This window comes from Heterocephalus glaber, unplaced genomic scaffold (genome assembly GCF_053883595.1).
Source record: "Heterocephalus glaber isolate CG9 unplaced genomic scaffold, H.glaber_assembly_v1.0 deba00000768, whole genome shotgun sequence".
Classification (NCBI taxonomy): Eukaryota; Metazoa; Chordata; class Mammalia; order Rodentia; family Bathyergidae; genus Heterocephalus; species Heterocephalus glaber.
In genome coordinates, this window is record NW_028258162.1 from 9,688,253 (window position 1) to 9,705,835 (window position 17,583).

General features: G+C 42.8%; 1 protein-coding gene across 3 annotated transcripts in view; it reads left to right on the forward strand.

The window, feature by feature from the left end:
- Kiaa1217 (KIAA1217 ortholog) overlaps nt 1-17,583 on the forward strand; it is a 744,735-nt gene that overhangs the window by 141,714 nt on the left and 585,438 nt on the right. For all 3 annotated transcript variants that reach the window (XM_087207135.1, XM_087207139.1, XM_087207140.1), the window contains exon 3: nt 8,164-8,244. The gene's annotated coding sequence lies outside the window, so the exon portion shown is untranslated. The remainder of the gene's footprint in view (nt 1-8,163; nt 8,245-17,583) is intronic.

A 17,583-nucleotide genomic window follows, 5' to 3' on the forward strand; every position in this document is an offset into this window, starting at 1 on the left:
CCTTCCTGATGCTAAATCTTCCTATCTCAATACAAGATGCTTACTTGCAGAACGAGTATTATCATACACATTGTTCTTTCAGGGTAATCAGGCCTCGAGGAAAATTCCCCAGTTGGGTCTGGGTAATTCTGTTGATTAAAAAGCACTTTGCAAAAAGGTGAAAACTTAGTATCAGGAAATTTTGTATTTTAGTAAGTCTCTTTTCTAGAGAAAGATACAATGTGTCCCATCAGTGCACCCACCGCCTGTGACTTCAGAGAATAAGGACTACCCGCCCCCCGTGGGAGCCCCAGGTCTAGACCCTGGTGCCCACCCTTCTGGTCCCCGGGGGTCCTGCAGCCTAGCTCCAGGCTTCAATCTGCTTCCTCAACTTCCACGCAAGGTGCAGGCAAGGTTCCCGGATGTCTCACTCACACCTCTGCACGAGATGCTCCTGACCGGGCAATTGTTTTCATGCCCTCGAGAATCTGTGGACCTGGGAGCATTGACAGAGGCAGCTGGAGCGAGCCTGGCACCACCCAGTCCTTGTCCTTGGCAGAATCTCAGGATGCTTTTCCATGTGTTTCTTCCTTTCCCGCTGGCTCAGCCCTTTTTGCTTTTGTGTTGCTTTTTGCCCTTTCTCAGCCCATAACATAACTCCCGACCACATGGTTTTCTTTGCTGCCAAGAAGGCAGCCCAGATGTAGGGCTGCTCAGTTAAGCCAGCATTGGCAGGAAAGACTGGAAGACAGACCGGCAAACAGGCTGGGCAGAGCCTGGGCAAAGGTTGCCCTGACCCAAGGGCACAGTGACCCCCCATTACTACGCACATGGTGCCTGGAGCAAGGAAAAACCGGCGAGGAACAGATCTGTTAAATCTCCGTCCTTGTCTGTGGAGCTCTTTGTATGGAGATTTTTTTGTTTTTTATTTTTAAAAATTTTCCCCATCTGCTACCAAACCAAGATTCTCCTGGCAGGCAGCCTGGGTCAAGATGCAGTGGTGAGTCCCTTGTTCCTTTTGAAGGCTGACATTTTCCAACATCTGCAGCCTAGATACCGAACAAATAAATGGCTATCATCTCACAAAGGGAGGAGGACTTCATTTCACATGACCTACGTCTAGGATATGTGGCAGCCACTGAGCTGTCTGTCCTTGTTAGCTGAGTTTCCCAGCTCAGGCTTGCTATACTCTCGGGATGTCTGCAGAATCCTTTTATTGGATGTAATAGTTAATAAAAAGTCATCACTTGATATCACAAGTTGAGGCCATACTTTCTGTGCATATTTTTGAATAATATTTGAAAGAGGATCTTCCCTGTGGAAAAACTAGGATGTCTTTTATAAAAATAGGCCTGTTCTAATGTCAATTTTCTGCCTGAATAAAAGTGAATGAATATTAAACATTGCTGCGGGCAGTCTTGTCATTGGAGTTAAAGATTCTCTGCTATAATAAATAATTTTGTAAAAACATAAATTTTGTCCAAGCAATGATAAGCCCAATTCTTTTTTTTCTTTCGGCAAATGTATTTTCAGTCCAGGGTACATGCATTTGCAGTGTAATGTGTGAACATGAAACGTTGGTTTTAGAATAAGGCTCATCTATTTTGCAAAAGCAGCACAGCCACCTACCTGTTAAAAAGTGGTCTGGTGGCTAAATGGGGAAGGGATGACTCTTCCTTGTGGGAAGATGGCATATGTCTTCCGGAGAAAGTGAGTCACATTCAGCACCGTGAAATTGGTGCTCACTGGAGTAGTGGATTAGGCCCGTGCAGCAGTGCCATGCGTCCTGCAAGAGGGCTCTGCACCCCGCTCAGCTGACTGGGTTTCCAGTGCGCAGCCGGCTGCTACTTGCCAGCCGTGTGGCCTCTGGCGATTTATTTATGCTCTCACTGCTGTGGACCACGACAGGGAAGGATCAGACTAGGGTCCTAACTGCTTCACCTAATACACTGGCGCATCTCCATGGGTTGTGAGGTAAGTCATTTATTGCACTGGAGATAAAGTCCTGACGTTCGTAAATGATTTAAGTGTGGCCTGTGATGTCATTCTCCCCAGGTCAGCTTCTGGGGAGTCTAGAGGTGAGGCGGGAGTGGGGGTTATGGTTTCCACACTGGTAGCAACACCAAATCATGTCTGTATAGAGTAGTTACAAAAAAAACCCCAGAGTCAGGATTAATGTCCTTTATAAATAAGATGAGCGCCATGCTGCCAAGAATTTCGGATGACTAATTTCATTATTTAAGTGCTTATAAAATGTTTTCATAGGTACTCTCTTCCGATAAGTGTCTGGCTGTTTGCCTTCTGAAGAAATGGTTTTTTGTCGCTATTTTCTTGCTGTCTGAGCACTCTCTGAAGAAGGAATTAATTCTTGAATATGGCCCAGCATGTAGGAACTGCTGGGCTGATTTTCTGTGGCATTTGTCCCCGTTAGCCACCCTCTGTGCCCAGTGAAGGTTCTCACACACCCCAAGTGGAGTGACTGAGAGGAGATAGTGACTCAGATTATCCAGGGATGGAAATGTGTCCGGGCAGGGAAGAACCTCCAGAATTTTTCTTCGATTTTCCTGATTCTGTTTTTGCTGCTCACTCCTTAGCCATGGAGATTGTAATTTCCTAGGGTTTGAAGATTGTGAATTTCAAATTCCATATTTTTATATTCTAGATCTTCTTTGCCTCAAGGAGTCTTAGCGAAGGCAGGAGACACTGAGTGAAGCCATCGTGAATCCCCACTTCCTCTCCTACCACACACACACACACACACACACACACACACACACACACACACACACACACACTGAAGGAAACACCAGGAAATGATGGACTGGTTAAGGCACTGGCAGGGAGACAGGTGACAGCAGCCAGGGCAGCAACGGTCACCTCATCACTGTCCAGCCTTATTTATTGCTTACTCTGTGCTAGGCAAGGTACCTGTTCTTCCACGCATCAAGAACAACTCTGTGAGCTAACACTGACATCTGTATTTTTATGAGAAAACTGAAACTCAGAGAAATAAGTAATCCACCCAAGTGGCAGCATTTGGCTGAGATTCCCACTCAGGCAGTCTGCCTCCAAATTCAAGGCTGTTGGCCAGTGATCTCTGCCACGTCACGAGTACCCTAAGTTAACTGGGGTTGGGGCAACTACTGTCACATTACCGTCCTCTGCTGCAGCTCTTCTTATCCCAGTGTGTATTTGAGGACCCAAGGATTAGTGAGAGTATACAAGTGAACAAGATCACATGGCGGGAAATACTGATGGGCAGAGAAGCTGGACTTCAAACCTAGGTGTCTCAGACTATAAAACTGAGTACTTTCCTCTGTTGTGTATTGTTTTCTGTGTAGTTGACGAACCTGATACAATGGATATGAAACACTCCTGGGCTTTACTTCCCCCTGAAAGGATCATTTGTCCACAATCATTGAAGCTTTCATCTATAGCGTGGAATCCTCACCTAGTGCTTATTACCGCAGCAGTTTCACCATGCTCAGGTTTTGAGTATCTCAGAAGGCTCACTATGAATAATTGCAAATAGAAGAGACTGATGACTTTAATTCTCAAGCCCTGCCTCTTCCACCCAGAGCCAGTCACAACCGAACCTGACAGTGTGTTGGGTCTCGCTGCCCACCAGTGGGTGGGGCCTAGAGACAGTCTCATTTACCTAAGGAAGATGGATCCCCACCTATAACCCAGCTCAGTGTGGAAGTTCTGTCCTCATTCTAGATTTGTAGTCAAGCTTTTGATGGAATTAGGACCTTGCTCTTTGATGTCTGAAAAGCCATTAGCCAGTTCAGTTCCCCTCCTTTGGGACTGTGTCACTTATCCTGGATTATTGGCTGGGATTAACCCAAATATCTTCCCCTTTCACCCTGCCCCCTAAATTTGATCAATTTCTGCTCAGCATGACTTTCTAAGTAGGGCATTTGGGTGATGCATCCATTATCCCTCTTTGGGTGGTACGATCTTTTGAAATTTCTCATCTAAACCTCAGGCTGTTGCCAAGATTCAATAGCTACTATGAAAACTCAATAGCAATCAATAACTGCTGCTGATGGCATGAAGAGCAATGCTGGCAGCATCACCAGTGTGTCACTGTAAATTTCCCATTCAAGGCAGGCCTGCTTGTTACCAACATGCCAGGCGCAGTGTTAGGCAGCAGGGATTAGTGAGTCTTTGGTCCTGTCCACAGGCCCTGGCAGGTTCATTTGTGCCCAGAGAGGCCTGTTGCTCTCCAACTGATTTAGCTTTTCTGAGACGGCCAAAGAACCTCTGTGTTCCTGATGTTCATGGGATGCATTTGCCTATTTGGGGAAAAAACAAAACAAAAATGCCAAACCAAGAAATGCACTCAGCTCCCAAAATTTAACTCAGAAGCAGAGTAAGACAGGTGACCTAGGAAACCTCAGATGAGCCTAGGAAGATGAACTCTTGTCACCTTCCAAAGGCAAAGGCTTCACAGGTGCAGATAAAAGAGGAGAATGCACCTAGGATGATAGATTTTCAAACACTGAGCAGCAGTAGAAGAGGATAGATGTTTACACATCACAATGTTAAGTGCTACTCTCGACTTCTAGGAGGAAGATTTGCTTTCAGCTCCTTGAAAGCAAAGGAAGCTGGAGTGCCAGACTGCCGCTCGTGTCTTGGGGACTGTACCCCCAAACACAGCTTCAGAGCAGCCTTCCCGAAACTGCAGAGAGCTTCATTTACCACTGCAAAACATCTCCACTGGCTGGTGTTCTCATTAAGGGGAACAATTAACAAGTTAATTAATTGTATGTTTTCCTAGCTTTTCTCTTTTCAACTCCACTTTGCCTTGATCAGTAGCCCAAGCCTTTTTGTAGGCTCATAGCTCTTTGCAACTCAAGGTTTGTGAAAATATAACATTTCAGAAAAGCGATCTGAAGATTTACAGTAATTTCTAATGACAGTACTCGGTGGAAGATTTTTATACACTTACAGATATTTAATTTTTAGAATTTAGGAGGACCGAAGCTATAGTCTCCATTGTTCTTCCTGGAGTTTGTAATTGATTGACATTCAGTGTTCTCTAGGAAAAACATCTATCAGGAAGGAACAGCTCACCCTCCTGGAGGTCAGGTTTCCAGTATTTTCAGAATGAAGTAAACCCAGAACAGGCAAGTAAACAGACTGATATAAAGGGCCAATAAGTGACAAAAGTCTGTGAAAAAGCCCATGTGTTTTCTTCAGTTAGAAACATATGAGTTCCAACTGGTGAGAGACTAAAAAAAATAAGACCCAAATTAGACACAGGATATTCTGATAGAAAATATGGGGCTCAGAACAGGATAAGGACAATAATCTGGGGTCATTAACTAAATGGACAAATAACTTTCCATGCCTTAAAATCCTTCCAGAGCACTGCAGTTTTCATATAAAATAATTGCTATTCATGCTTTTAATTTTATCTTTTCAAGAGAAAATCAAACTATGTTTAGTATATACTTTTAAAAACTCAGGGTCATTATTAATTTTCTGTATCAGTAAGTTAGTTAAAATAATTTCTCAAAAGACGACTCAAAGGAATAAAATTTATCTAAAAATGAGTATATGTGTCCCATCTTTTCTGTGAAGAGGCTAGATGAAGCATTACTACATATCATCGAACATGTTGCATCCTACCTGACTTGTAAGTTAGGTATTAAACTCTGTTTTAAGATGGGAAAATTAGTCACAATCGGGTGAATGGGCTTAAGCAATATTTGAGTTGATGGATACCAGTACAAGACACTATCACCTTGTCTGTCCCTGATCTGGACCTCTGTGGGCGTGGTTGAGAGGAACACAAGGAGAGCTCCACTACTGCCATCTCCTCGGTCTTCTGACCCATTCTGTCTGGCTCTGTGTCCGGCTGTCTGGCCCCCAACCATTCACTGCTCAGAACTAACTGAAGAAAGGACCCTTCACCCAAGGTAAATCCAGATTACAAAGTTGGAGCCTCCAACATTATAAGGCAACAACATATGAATACACATGTGGTAGACTAGTAAGGCCTTCCGGTTCTGTGGCCCAGCTCAGTCCAGTTCAGTTCGATTTGGCATCGTAGCATCAGTGGCGAAACACAACACTGATCCCTATTGGAGCCCTTGGCATTTACCCAAGCATTCTGCTTGACAAGGTGAAATACACCTAAGTTGCGTTGTGCTTACATGGTGAGAACATATGCAATGTTTTGTGGGATCATCTATGTTTTATCCAACCTGGATTCTGTTTAATACTAACCAAGTCGCTTTTATTTTCACCCTGACCTTCACCTGTTAGCTGTGACACTTCAAGCCCCCAGCTTCCACTATTCTTCTGCGAGTCATCATGGATTTGTCTTGTAATCTGTCCTTGAATGGCATTACCGTGTTCACTTCTTGTCATACATTCTGTGTGTTCTGAACAAAGCTGTTGCTTCTTTTTAAGTCCTAAATTCTCTCTGTCTCTCTTAGCTATCAGGGGATATCCCATCGTGATTTAGCTTATGAGGTCACTTGACCAGAATCCTAGCTCTGCCTCTAAGTGAGCTCTGAGACCTTAACATCCCTAGATCTCAGGTTCCTCACCGTTCTGGCAGAGAGAATCCTGAAACTTTCTGGTGTACTGTATCTTCCAATCCAAAATTCTGTTATTTTATATTTATATATTAATAATTTCATATCCTTTATGATTGCACAATCTTTACTGATTATAAGTATGTCCAACATGTGATTTGCAGGTTGGGCAAGCCTGTGTTATAATAAAAAGGATGTTTTGTTACCTTTATAAGTTTTATTAAATATTTTATATGCAGCCCAAGACAATTCCTCTTCACTTATTGTGCCCCAGGCAAGCCAAGAAGTGGATGCTCTTGTAGTCATTTGGAGATTTTTAAAAAAATACCGTATGCTCAGTGCCCACTCCAGACAATTAAATGTAAGAATCATATTTTTTAAAGCTCTGAAGTTAATTCTAATGTGCAACCAGAATCAGGAGAACTCATCTCCACTAAAGCATATTGGTTTTGTCTTTGGCCTCTCCACTGGTCACTATTAAAATAAGGACAGAGAGAGAGACAGAGAGAGAGAGAGAGAGAGAAGGGTAGGGAGAATATGACTGCCTTCCTCTCTGTATAGAAGCAAAGGAGCAAGGAGAGAGGAGGGCAGTAGGAGGAGGGAGCCAGTAGCAGACAAAACAACATTGTTTTGGGAAAACATTATGAGGGGTCACTATTTTCCATGCACAGAATAGAACCCTGCACAGGCTTGGCTGGCGGAGTTCTAAGATATCCAAGAAAAAGAGTGGCTGGTTTCCATTGTAACACTGTTCTAACTTGTTCTAACAAGTCTTCCCCATGAAAGTGTGCCTCCAATTATGTAAGGCTGTAGAAGGTGCTGCATGATTATGCTTTGGGGTCAGTGCTGCCGAATGGAGTTCTTCCCCAAACACGGGCCAGGCACACCTCTGTCACCATCCTGGCCGCTCCCACCCAGCCACGAGCTCCCTCTCCCACTCAGCCCCTCCGCTTCTTTGGAAAGCCGCCTATGGCACTGAACTGGATTCTACAATTCAGTGCTTTTCCCCCTTTACTATTAAAGATTTCCCTGTATTCCAATAGATGTGAAAGGTTACACTGAAAGCAATATATGCTCAGCGGTGAGACTGCCATGAAATTCTACAACTGTATTTGATACCAGAAGTAAAGGAGGTTGTGACAGGTCAGGTTTGGTGATTGGCAGCCAGTGCTTTAGAAAGGATACTGGCTTCTGCATGCCCTCCATGTGAAGAGCCTCACTCTGCTTCTAGGTGACTTGATCCCCCAATCTTTTCAACCTTTAAAAGGTCTCTGTTTTAAAAACAATGGGATGAGGGAGTGTGGCATGATCTTCCTTTGGGTCCCTTTTGGCAGTCAGGTTTCATAGTTTTAAGCTCAAGTGCCACTAACTGCTTTTCCTTGGCTAACAAATGGACGGTCGGTCTCGTTTTCCTCTTTGGGTGATTGTGAAGTTTGTAACTTTGACAAGATGTTCACCCACGGGGCAGAGCCTTCCCACAGCAGAATGAAAGCAAAGCGCCTGAGAAGCCCAGCCAAACGACTACATCCTGTTTAATTGTCAAATGTTATATAATCTTTTATATCTGCAAGAAAAATGTGTTTTTATATACCTTCCCATGCAGACATCTATTTACTATTTTTAATTTTTCTAGGATTATCCCCTTGGACACTGAGATTAATGTCTTCCATCCATGAACAAAACTCTTTCTGCAGCAAGAAATATTGAATATGGGGTGAGTGAGACAACCCTATAATCGACACGTTTATATGAACAGTGAGTCTGTCTTGGGAATTTGAGAAGTTAATATATTTTTGCTTTAAGTGATTACGGTTTCCCTAGGAGGATATTTACATGTTTCCGTGGGCCGTGTGTCTCTTGCTGCATCAGATAGGTGCAATCGTGTCTTTAAAAGTCGGAGCTAATTCTCTTTGCTAGCTTCAGAATAAATGCTCACTCTCACAAGCCTTAACATTAGATAGAAATTGACACTTGAAGATAAAATAGGCCTTTAAAAAGCTATCATTGTATTTGGCTAGCATCTGTTTGTCATATCCTAAATAAACACGGGTACATAAAAGAGTCATCCAGTGATGTGAATCCTCAGGGCAGAGGGTTCCTGGACACAGTGAAGTCTTGATGTGCAGCTACATAAAGGCACTGGTTTTCCACTGCTTCCTGTCAAGCTCCCGTGGAGCCTCGGTGGGAGCCAGATTACCGGCCACATGGTGCAGCTGTGCCGACGGCCAGTCAGGGAAGTTAGAGGGTAACACAGGTGCACGCTGTCTGCAGAAGAGCCACACATGTCCTCTGCTATTTCTTCTGGTAGGAAGGCTCTAGACCAGGGAGAGCAACTTACCATGAGACATTGAGTCTGATCGTGGAAAGAGAAAATGTTGTGTATTAAAATAACGTGCTTTCATTTAATATCAAGTTTTTAAAAACATGATTCTAGTTAAATGTAGGAGTAGAAAAAAGAGGAAGTGTTCACTTTTTTAATACACTGATTTAGAAATTTGATATCTTATTTCAGTAGCTCTGAGGTGTTGATAGCGTTATTTCTGCTGACAGTGTTGAAGCAGGGTGACTAACTAGGGCATATTATTTTTTTCCTAGTAAGCCAGCCATTCATGATGTTTTCTTTGGAGTTTCTGGATAAGTTCGAGAAAACATTCTGCATGTTAAATCTAGTCTGATGTACTTATCCATCTCATTACAAACAAAAACAAGCAGACTACATTTTGTGGCTCTGTAATCCTCGAATATAGAAATAATCTTCTTTCCTGACTTTGACATTGCAGCTCTGTTTTCATTTTGATTTTTACAAATCCTTTGGGTCCAATTCTGTGAGCCTACCTATAGCACTGGATTAAATGTCTGCATCATTTTTTAGTTATCCAGTTGACTTTAAAACTGTTGTAAAAGTGTAAACCAGCCCATGAGTTTTTTGTACATGTAAAGAACTTTATTGTTCAGTTTTCATGATTATTGTGCAATGAAGACTGATATAGATGTTCTATGCTGTCCTTGACCATGTTAATTACACTTATGATGTATTTTGGTTCCACATCATAATGATTTGTCCATAATAACCCTTTTGTCCTTTCTAGGCACATTTTTTGTTGATGTTGTTGTTGCAGTTTCCCTCTGCATTGTATTGCTTTCACAACTGAAATTTGAATCAGATCTGAAAGAGGCCCAGAATAAAATATATTTCATTATTATGTTGGGTGTGTACATAGATAAAACTTTTGATATCTATGTAGTTTGTACAAATTATTTACTAGTTAAGAGCGAAGGAGGGTACTGTTTACAATTTCTTGTTTACATTTTAATTGCTTTTATTTCTCTAATGTTCTGTAGAATTGTAGAATTGTAGAATTGTTCTGAAAAAGAAAATGATGTGCTCTTCATGCTTTCTTTTTCAGGGGGAGGAGGGAGGCCACTTGTGCACCAAAAGCTTTTTTTAACTCTGCTGTCAAACAAGTGGACAGTATGAAATAGTAACCTTTGAACCACAGCCTTGGCTGGCTCTTCCTTCTTAACATGATCAGACTCTGTTCCCTCTGATTCATTTCTATGATTGTATTCACAGACAGACTTGTGTACTAAGACATTAAAGACTCAATCATTCATTCAGTAAATATTCGGTGCCTATCTGTTCTCATGTTATAGGTTTATTTCAAATGCAAGGCTTTCTCGAGCCTGTATTCTAAGGGAGACACAGAATTAATAAACAAGAGGGCCAGGTAGGCAGCTCAGTAGTAGAATACTTGTGTGGCATGCTCAAGGCCTTCGGTTCAGTCTCCAGCACTATAAAAAAAAGTGAAAAATGTGGAATGTCAGATGGCAAGAAGTGCAATGGAGTAAAATAAAGTCAGAAAGTACAATAAGGTATGCTGGGATTAGGTGCTATTTTAACTGGGGCAGTCAGAGAAAGCACCACTGAGTGGATAATATTTGGGCAATGAATGAATAGGAGAAGCAAGCAGTACATCCACTGGAGGAAAAATGATGGTGGCAACAGAGGTGTTGAGCAGTGACAGGTTTTCTTGAGCTGTTTTGGAGGTGGAAATGACAGGATTTTTCCAGATTGGATGTGGGGTATGAGTGAAAAACGATGAGATGACTCCAGAGTCTCTGGCTTCAACAGCTGAAGGGTGGTCTTGTCACTTCCTGGCAGGGAGAAGACTCAAAAGCAAGCTTGGAGAGGGCAGAATTAGGAATTCTATTTCAGAGCTGGGAAGTCTGAGACACATATGCGACATCCAGATGTAGAAATCAAGTGGGTAGTTGGTCATTCAAGCCTGGAGGTCAAGGCAAGGCATCGGTTCTGAGATGGTTTTTTACGGCTGAGGCCAGATGAGAGCATGGGATTTTCCACCAATATCCATCTTCATCTTAGAAATTCTGCTTCAGTTGGAATGTGGTGGGCTCCGTGCTTTGGGATTGTTAAAAGCCTTCCCAGATGAATCATATTTGCACACAGATTTAGTCCATCTGACTGAGAACTGAGGATGACTAAAGACAAGCAGAGATCATGCAACAGAGTGTGGAACACTAGCATTTAGAGGTCACTTTTGATGAGTTTCTCTGTGAATGTGAGAAGACGGGACTTAGCTGGATTGGGAATTGCAAGTAAGAGCAATTTGTTTTTAAATGAGAAAAGTGGTGACACATTTGTATGCTCTCGGGTTTCGGGTTTTTGTTGCTGTTATTTTTTGAGACAGAATGGCCTCAAACTCACAGAGATTCCCCTGCCTCAGCCTTTGCAGGATTGCAGGTGTGAGCTACCACACTCAGCTATATGCTTGTGGAAGAAAGCCAATGCAGGGAGAAAACGATGTAGGAGAAAGGAAGAATGGATAAAAGGATTGGATTGGGTAGAGAAAGGAGGGCCATGCTGTGGCTGATTCTCCAGCTCAGACCCTGGCCGGTTGCCCCTGGTTACGGGAGGGAAGGCTTTAGAACACAGGCCAGTGCGGGGCAGGATGGTGCTCACATTGCGGGTGCTGGAGGGCACTGTCTAAAGACTACTGTCTCCTCAGGGGAGCGGGAAGCAGCGTCTTCCATTAAGAGAGGGGTTGGGAAGGGAGAGGAGGAGGGCTGAGGAGAGAGCAGAGTATGAGCTACATTGCTATGGTTTGCGTGTGGACTGTGCCCTCTAAAGTCCATATGTTACAAGCTTGGCCCCAGGGCGGCATTACTGGGGAGTAGTGGGCTCTGTGAGGGTGGGGCTGGTGGGAGGTCGTAGTCCCTGGGGGTGTCCTCGGCCTCGCGGTGTCTCTGCTTCTTGGCTTGTGACCTGTGCTGTCCACCATGGCATCTGGCACCACACCAGAGGCCCTAAAGGAATGGGACAGCCCCACTGGATGGAATCGCCAGAACTGTGAGCTCAGTACACCCTTAGTTACATCCTTGTGTATTTTGTAATGGACAAACAAAGCTGGGTGTTATGCACTGCATACACGTAAGGCAAATGAATGGGAAGGTAGAACTGGTGGGCAGTTCAAGGGCCATGGCTTTGGTGTGACACCCGCAGCTTTGTATGGTGTTTGCCGTCTGTGTTCAGCCGCCTGCTGCTGAGAACTAGGAGGGTCAGAGTAAACAGGGGCGGAGTTCCTGCCAGGTGAAAGACTGGAGGAGCAATGAGCTACAGAGTTGAAGCTGTGGGCAACTCTCAGATTATAATGACCTACCTTACTGTTTATGCTGCATGGTAAAGTTGGGGAAACTGAGGACTCCAGAGGAGGGATCATGGTGAAAGGGAGGCAGGACTTGAGTGTCAGAGGCCTGGATAGAGCCACAACTTTGCCGAAAATGGTTCATTACAGCACAAGAGCACTTTTAATTATGGTGAAAGGTAGGCATATTCATTACAGAAGCCGATTTCACTTGGAAACTACTTAATTAAGTTTTCATCCATTAAAATTACTTAAGTTATGCAAAAAAGGACCATAGCTTTGAACATTAGTATGCAGTCTTTCACTTACAATTATGAAATGAATATATTTGTTTATAATCTAAAAACAATTAGTGATTGCTAGAATACATCACAGTAATCTGTTTCTCGTAAAGTAATAAATTGCCAAAGACAGAATTAAACCATCCTGAGCACTTTTTAAATATTTATGCTTCTTTGTAACCCCAGTGGTTTGGGGAAATGATGACAAACAACATAGTATATGTCTCTGCCTATTTTGTAAATCACTTTACCTTTCCTAAATTGCTGGAAAGGGATTCACAGCAGTTAAGAAACTTTTCAAAAAATCTAATTGATAAAATTGTGTTACATAAGACTGATGCTAGAGTTATGAAATGCTTGACTTTAATAAAATTTTATCTGCTACACATCAGAATTGCTAAATGCAAAAAGGGAGTTGGTCATTCACAACTGACCTAATGACATTTCCCCGCCACCGGGATGCTCTGCCTGACGCCTGGGTTCCCTGATTGTCTTCTTATAAATTTTGACCTTGTCCAGTTTGTGGGAAACTGTGCTGGTGGACTGGACATCTACAGGGGGCCCAGCAGACCAAACCAATTTAAAAGTTGAATCACAATAACTGTACTGTTGCAGGAGGCCTTATAGCCAATTAACTAAACTATAACCAACCTACTGGTTGATTCACTAAGCTGTGGCCAGTTAAATTATTTGCTGTATCTCACTTCCATTTTTCTATAAATTCTTTCTGATAGCACTGTTGTCCAGACTGCTCAGAAACTGCTCTGGTTCTAGAAACTATCTGATTCACAAATCCTGTTTTGCTTTGTTTTGTTCTTCGTCGCTCGTATTAAACTCTAAATTTAATTGCTCTAAGGAATTTTCCTTTTAGTAGCAGCATCAAAGTTAAAGTTTTGAATAAATTAAGAACAGTGAAGACATGTAAAAATCCCATGGTTGGTAGGTTTAGTGAGCTCCTGGTCAGAAAGAGAGGAATCCACTTTTTCATGTATTGTTCAACTTGGCAAGCGCGTGGCTTCAGAAAAAGATGGAGTCTTTCATGCCTGCCATCTTTGTCTGTATGACTAGCACCTGGGTGAGATCATGCTAAAACCACTCACTATTGCTCCCACGGTACTAAAGCCACACCCACAGACTGGAAGTTTCGTCTGCCAGCTGTTCTTAGTGTGGAGCTCAGCTGACCCCCTTTAGCAGCTCTGGGTTCAGTTATGCTGACCTCAATTTCTGAATTTCTGTTGATCCCCTGCCTAGTGGAAGGCCTTTGACAAGAGCAGTAGGGTACATATCTGCATGTAGCAAATTCCTGTTTGAATTACGGTAAAACAAACCTACAGGTTGTTCTCTATTTTTGCACATAAAGTGCTCTTGAAAATGTAAAAAATCAAATGCAGGAAAATTGAAAAATAGACTTAAATATTCTAAGATATTTCTATTTCCATGGAGAAAAACATTAAATCCCCAATGGCATTTCACCTATAGTCTTCAGTGAAGTAGTTTTAGTATTCAGGATGCGTTCTTCACTCATAATTAGACATGCTGTTGCCAAGGCAGATTCGGGTGAAGCTAGAGACATACTGTTTCGTAAAACACTCTAAGGTCCTTTTCAGGAGGATCAGAGTTTCCATTTCTCTGTTCTTACCTACATAATGTATTCCACAGAAAATACTAATCACGTTCACATGCTCATGGTGTACCGTGGTGGACAGGTGAAGCTAGTGATCCCATGAACCCAAGCCCTCGAACTGCAGATACCACCATTGCCTGACGATGGTAGTGTGGGAGATTGGTGTCAGTGGTTATGAGAAAACAAGACAGAATCACCCCCAGGAGGGAGTACCTGCACGCTTTCTGAAGGAGAGCCTCTGAGTGAAGGAAGGAGAAGGTAGACGGGGAGCCAGGACCCCGTGGCCGATGGGGGATGGTGCAAGAGTTTTCACATTCACTGAGCAGTGCTTGGAAGCGTGGCTCAGTCCCCTACACGTGAGTTAGGGTTTGTTTGGCATGGCACGTGCTAACAATTGGTACCTTTTTATTGGTCTATGTTTATCTGTGGATTGTTCAGTTGCTTTTTACAATTGGGAAACCACATGTCCCAATAATTAAACAGAAAAAAAGCTGAAATCTATATCCACCACTCACGGCCCCCAATGACTGGCCTGTCCTCGGTGTTATCCCAGCAGTATTCCTCATGCTACATGTTGATTACTGGAACGTCTGCTACTTTTATTGGGTGTTAAGCATTTTTTATTCCCTACTGGGACTGAGCCCAGGGCTTTATACCAAGCCATATTCCTAGGCCTGCTTTTTATTTTGAGATAAGGTCTCATTAAACTAGTTGCCCAAGCTGGGCTTGAACTGCACTCCCCCTGCCTCATCCTCCAGAGTGCTGAGATTACAGATGGGCACCACTATGCCTGGCCTAAGCATATTTATAAGTACTGCTCTTTGTGAGGCATCATAGGGGATGAAAAACACATGATTCCTTGTAAAAATGGATCACAGTGTGGAAAAAGATGTGGCCAAAGCCATAATTAACCAATTAACTGGGAAATAGTTCATATAATCTTGAGAAGAGATGAGACAAAGTGATTGTTAATTACGGTGGGGGAGTTTACATTTTTATGATGAACATCACTAGCAGGATAAGCCATATTCCTCTTTTACCTAGAATGCTTTGCATTATAGTAACTGCTACTTCAGGTCATGCTGCATTTTAAAAAATCAAAGAATTAAAGGCAACTACAGATATATTGAGTTATGATCATTTCAAGAGCCAACCAAATTAATACAGCCATGCACTGCATGAAGCTGTTTCCATTATGAGTGGATTCCTTGTATGACAATACTCCAGAAGATTGTAAAGGGGCCAAAGAAGAGCTATTGCTTCAGGAGGTTGTAGTGACCCCAGCATCAGTGCCATGCACTATTCACGTGTTTGTGGTGACGCTGGTGTAAACAAACCTGCTCTGCTGCAGATGTGTAAAAGTGTAGCAAATCAATTATGTACCAGTCCATACACCCTACTTTCTATTGCTGTTTTAGAGTGGACTCCTTCTGTATGTAGAACAGTGCACTGTAAAACAGTATGCCCCGTTTCACCAGTGGCATTCTCAAATAGCTTGTGTTTACCATGCCTCTCCATCACTTTAGCAGACCATGTGGCGAGAATGACTGAGACCAACTTGAAGCTTGTGGAAGTAAGCCCTGCACGCCTTATGATCTTTGCCCAGAAGCAAAATCACCTAATGCTCCAACTCTCACAGTGCATCTTGGTTGTTAAGTGATGCATGACTATATTACCCTTCACTGAAATTGTATTTCCTTGGAGGAAAGCTATGACAATACACTGGTCAGAAACTTAAAAACTGACTTCCAGATCCAGCCAGTGTCCTGACTCACTCTTGATCTGAAACATATAACCTAAAGGAAGGACAGGAGGCCAGTTATGACCCAGGCTTTTAGCTTTCAAAATTTAAATTATGTAGGACAAAAGGTGGAATATAAGTGAACTGTTTGGGCCCTTACTATAAAAACTAAATTTTTAAAAGTCTTTGGCATTTGAGTGTTGGGTGCTGTGTACAAAAGAAAAACATCCATAGACTTTTTAAAAATTGACTATTTTTTTTGGAGCAGTTTTAGGCTCAGAGCAAAATTGAGCAGCAAGTAGAGATTTCTCACATAGTTTCTTTCCTTCCATGTATGCATAGCTTCCCCTGCCACCAAAATGCAGTATGTCTTTTCTACAATCTGCGATCGTATATTGACACACATTACCACCAGGGCCCACAGTTCACTTAGGACTTGCTCTTGGTATTGTACCTCCTGAGAGTTTGGCAAATGTGTGATACTGTGTCCAGCACTGTAATGTCACACAAAGCACTTTCCATTTTCTAAAATTCCTCAGTGCTCTTCTTCCATCTTATTCAACCCTGGCAACCATAGATTTTTTTTACTGTCTCCATAGTTTTGCTGTTTACAGAATGTTAGTTGGAGCTGTATAGAATATAGCTTTTTCAGATTGGCTTCTTTCACTTATATTGTAAGTTTCCTGCATGTCTTTTCATTTTTTCTTAATATTCAATAATATTCCATTGCCTGAATATATCATAGGTTATCCATTTACCTACTGAAAGATATCTCAGTTGCTCCTAAGTCTTGGCTATTGTAAATAGAGCTGCTGTAAACATCCCAGTGCAGGTTTTTGTGTGGACATAAGCTTTCCACCTCTTTGGGTAAATACCAAGGAGTGGATTTGCCAGATCATAGGTAAGAGTGTATTTAGTTTGATAAGCAGCAGGCAAGCTGTCATCTAAAATACCCATACCATTTTGCATTACCACCAGTAATGCAGGAGAGACCCTATTTGCCTACATCCTCACGAGCATTTGGTGGTGCTGGTATTTAGGATTTGGGCTATATGAGTAGGTGTATAGTGGTAGCTCTTTGTTGTTTTAATGTGCACTTCTCTGATGACAGATGATGTGGTTGGTATATTTTTCACGTGTTCTCGATTATGCTAAAGCTTGGAAGTATGCTCTGTGGATCCCCAGAGATGTCTGACTGAGGAAACCTGCCAACAAGAGGCAAGAGAAGTGGCTTACCGTCTTTGTGGCTGACCTGGCCCTTCTCAGAGCAGCAAGTGGGCAGATCATAGCCTTAGTCCATATCCTCTTCATCTTTTACACCAATTTAGCCAGGAATACACTGTCAGCCCAGTAATCTCAAGAGCAAAATTATTTCCAAAGGTAGAGCGGCCTTTCTCCCATCAGTAGCCAGGGAAGAATAAAACTCAGCCACCCATGTTGCCTCTCTAATTATCTTATCACAGGCACTGAGAGAGTAGGAGAATGAGGAGAGTTATTCCTGCAGATCTGCCCTTCATCACAGGTGTCGGTTTGTTCTCAGCAGCTGGAGTAGTAGCATCCTGTTCTTGGCCTCTGCACTGCCTGCTGCTCCCCCAGGACTCCAGCAGTCATGAGACTGCGGTTAGCCACTCACTCCAGCACCGAGGCTCTGAGGCTCGGTGCATTGCCTGCGAGTTTAACTTGAAGCAGAATCATCCCTACCTACCGCCTCTCCTGCTTTCCCGTCTGTCTGACCTCAGCACTC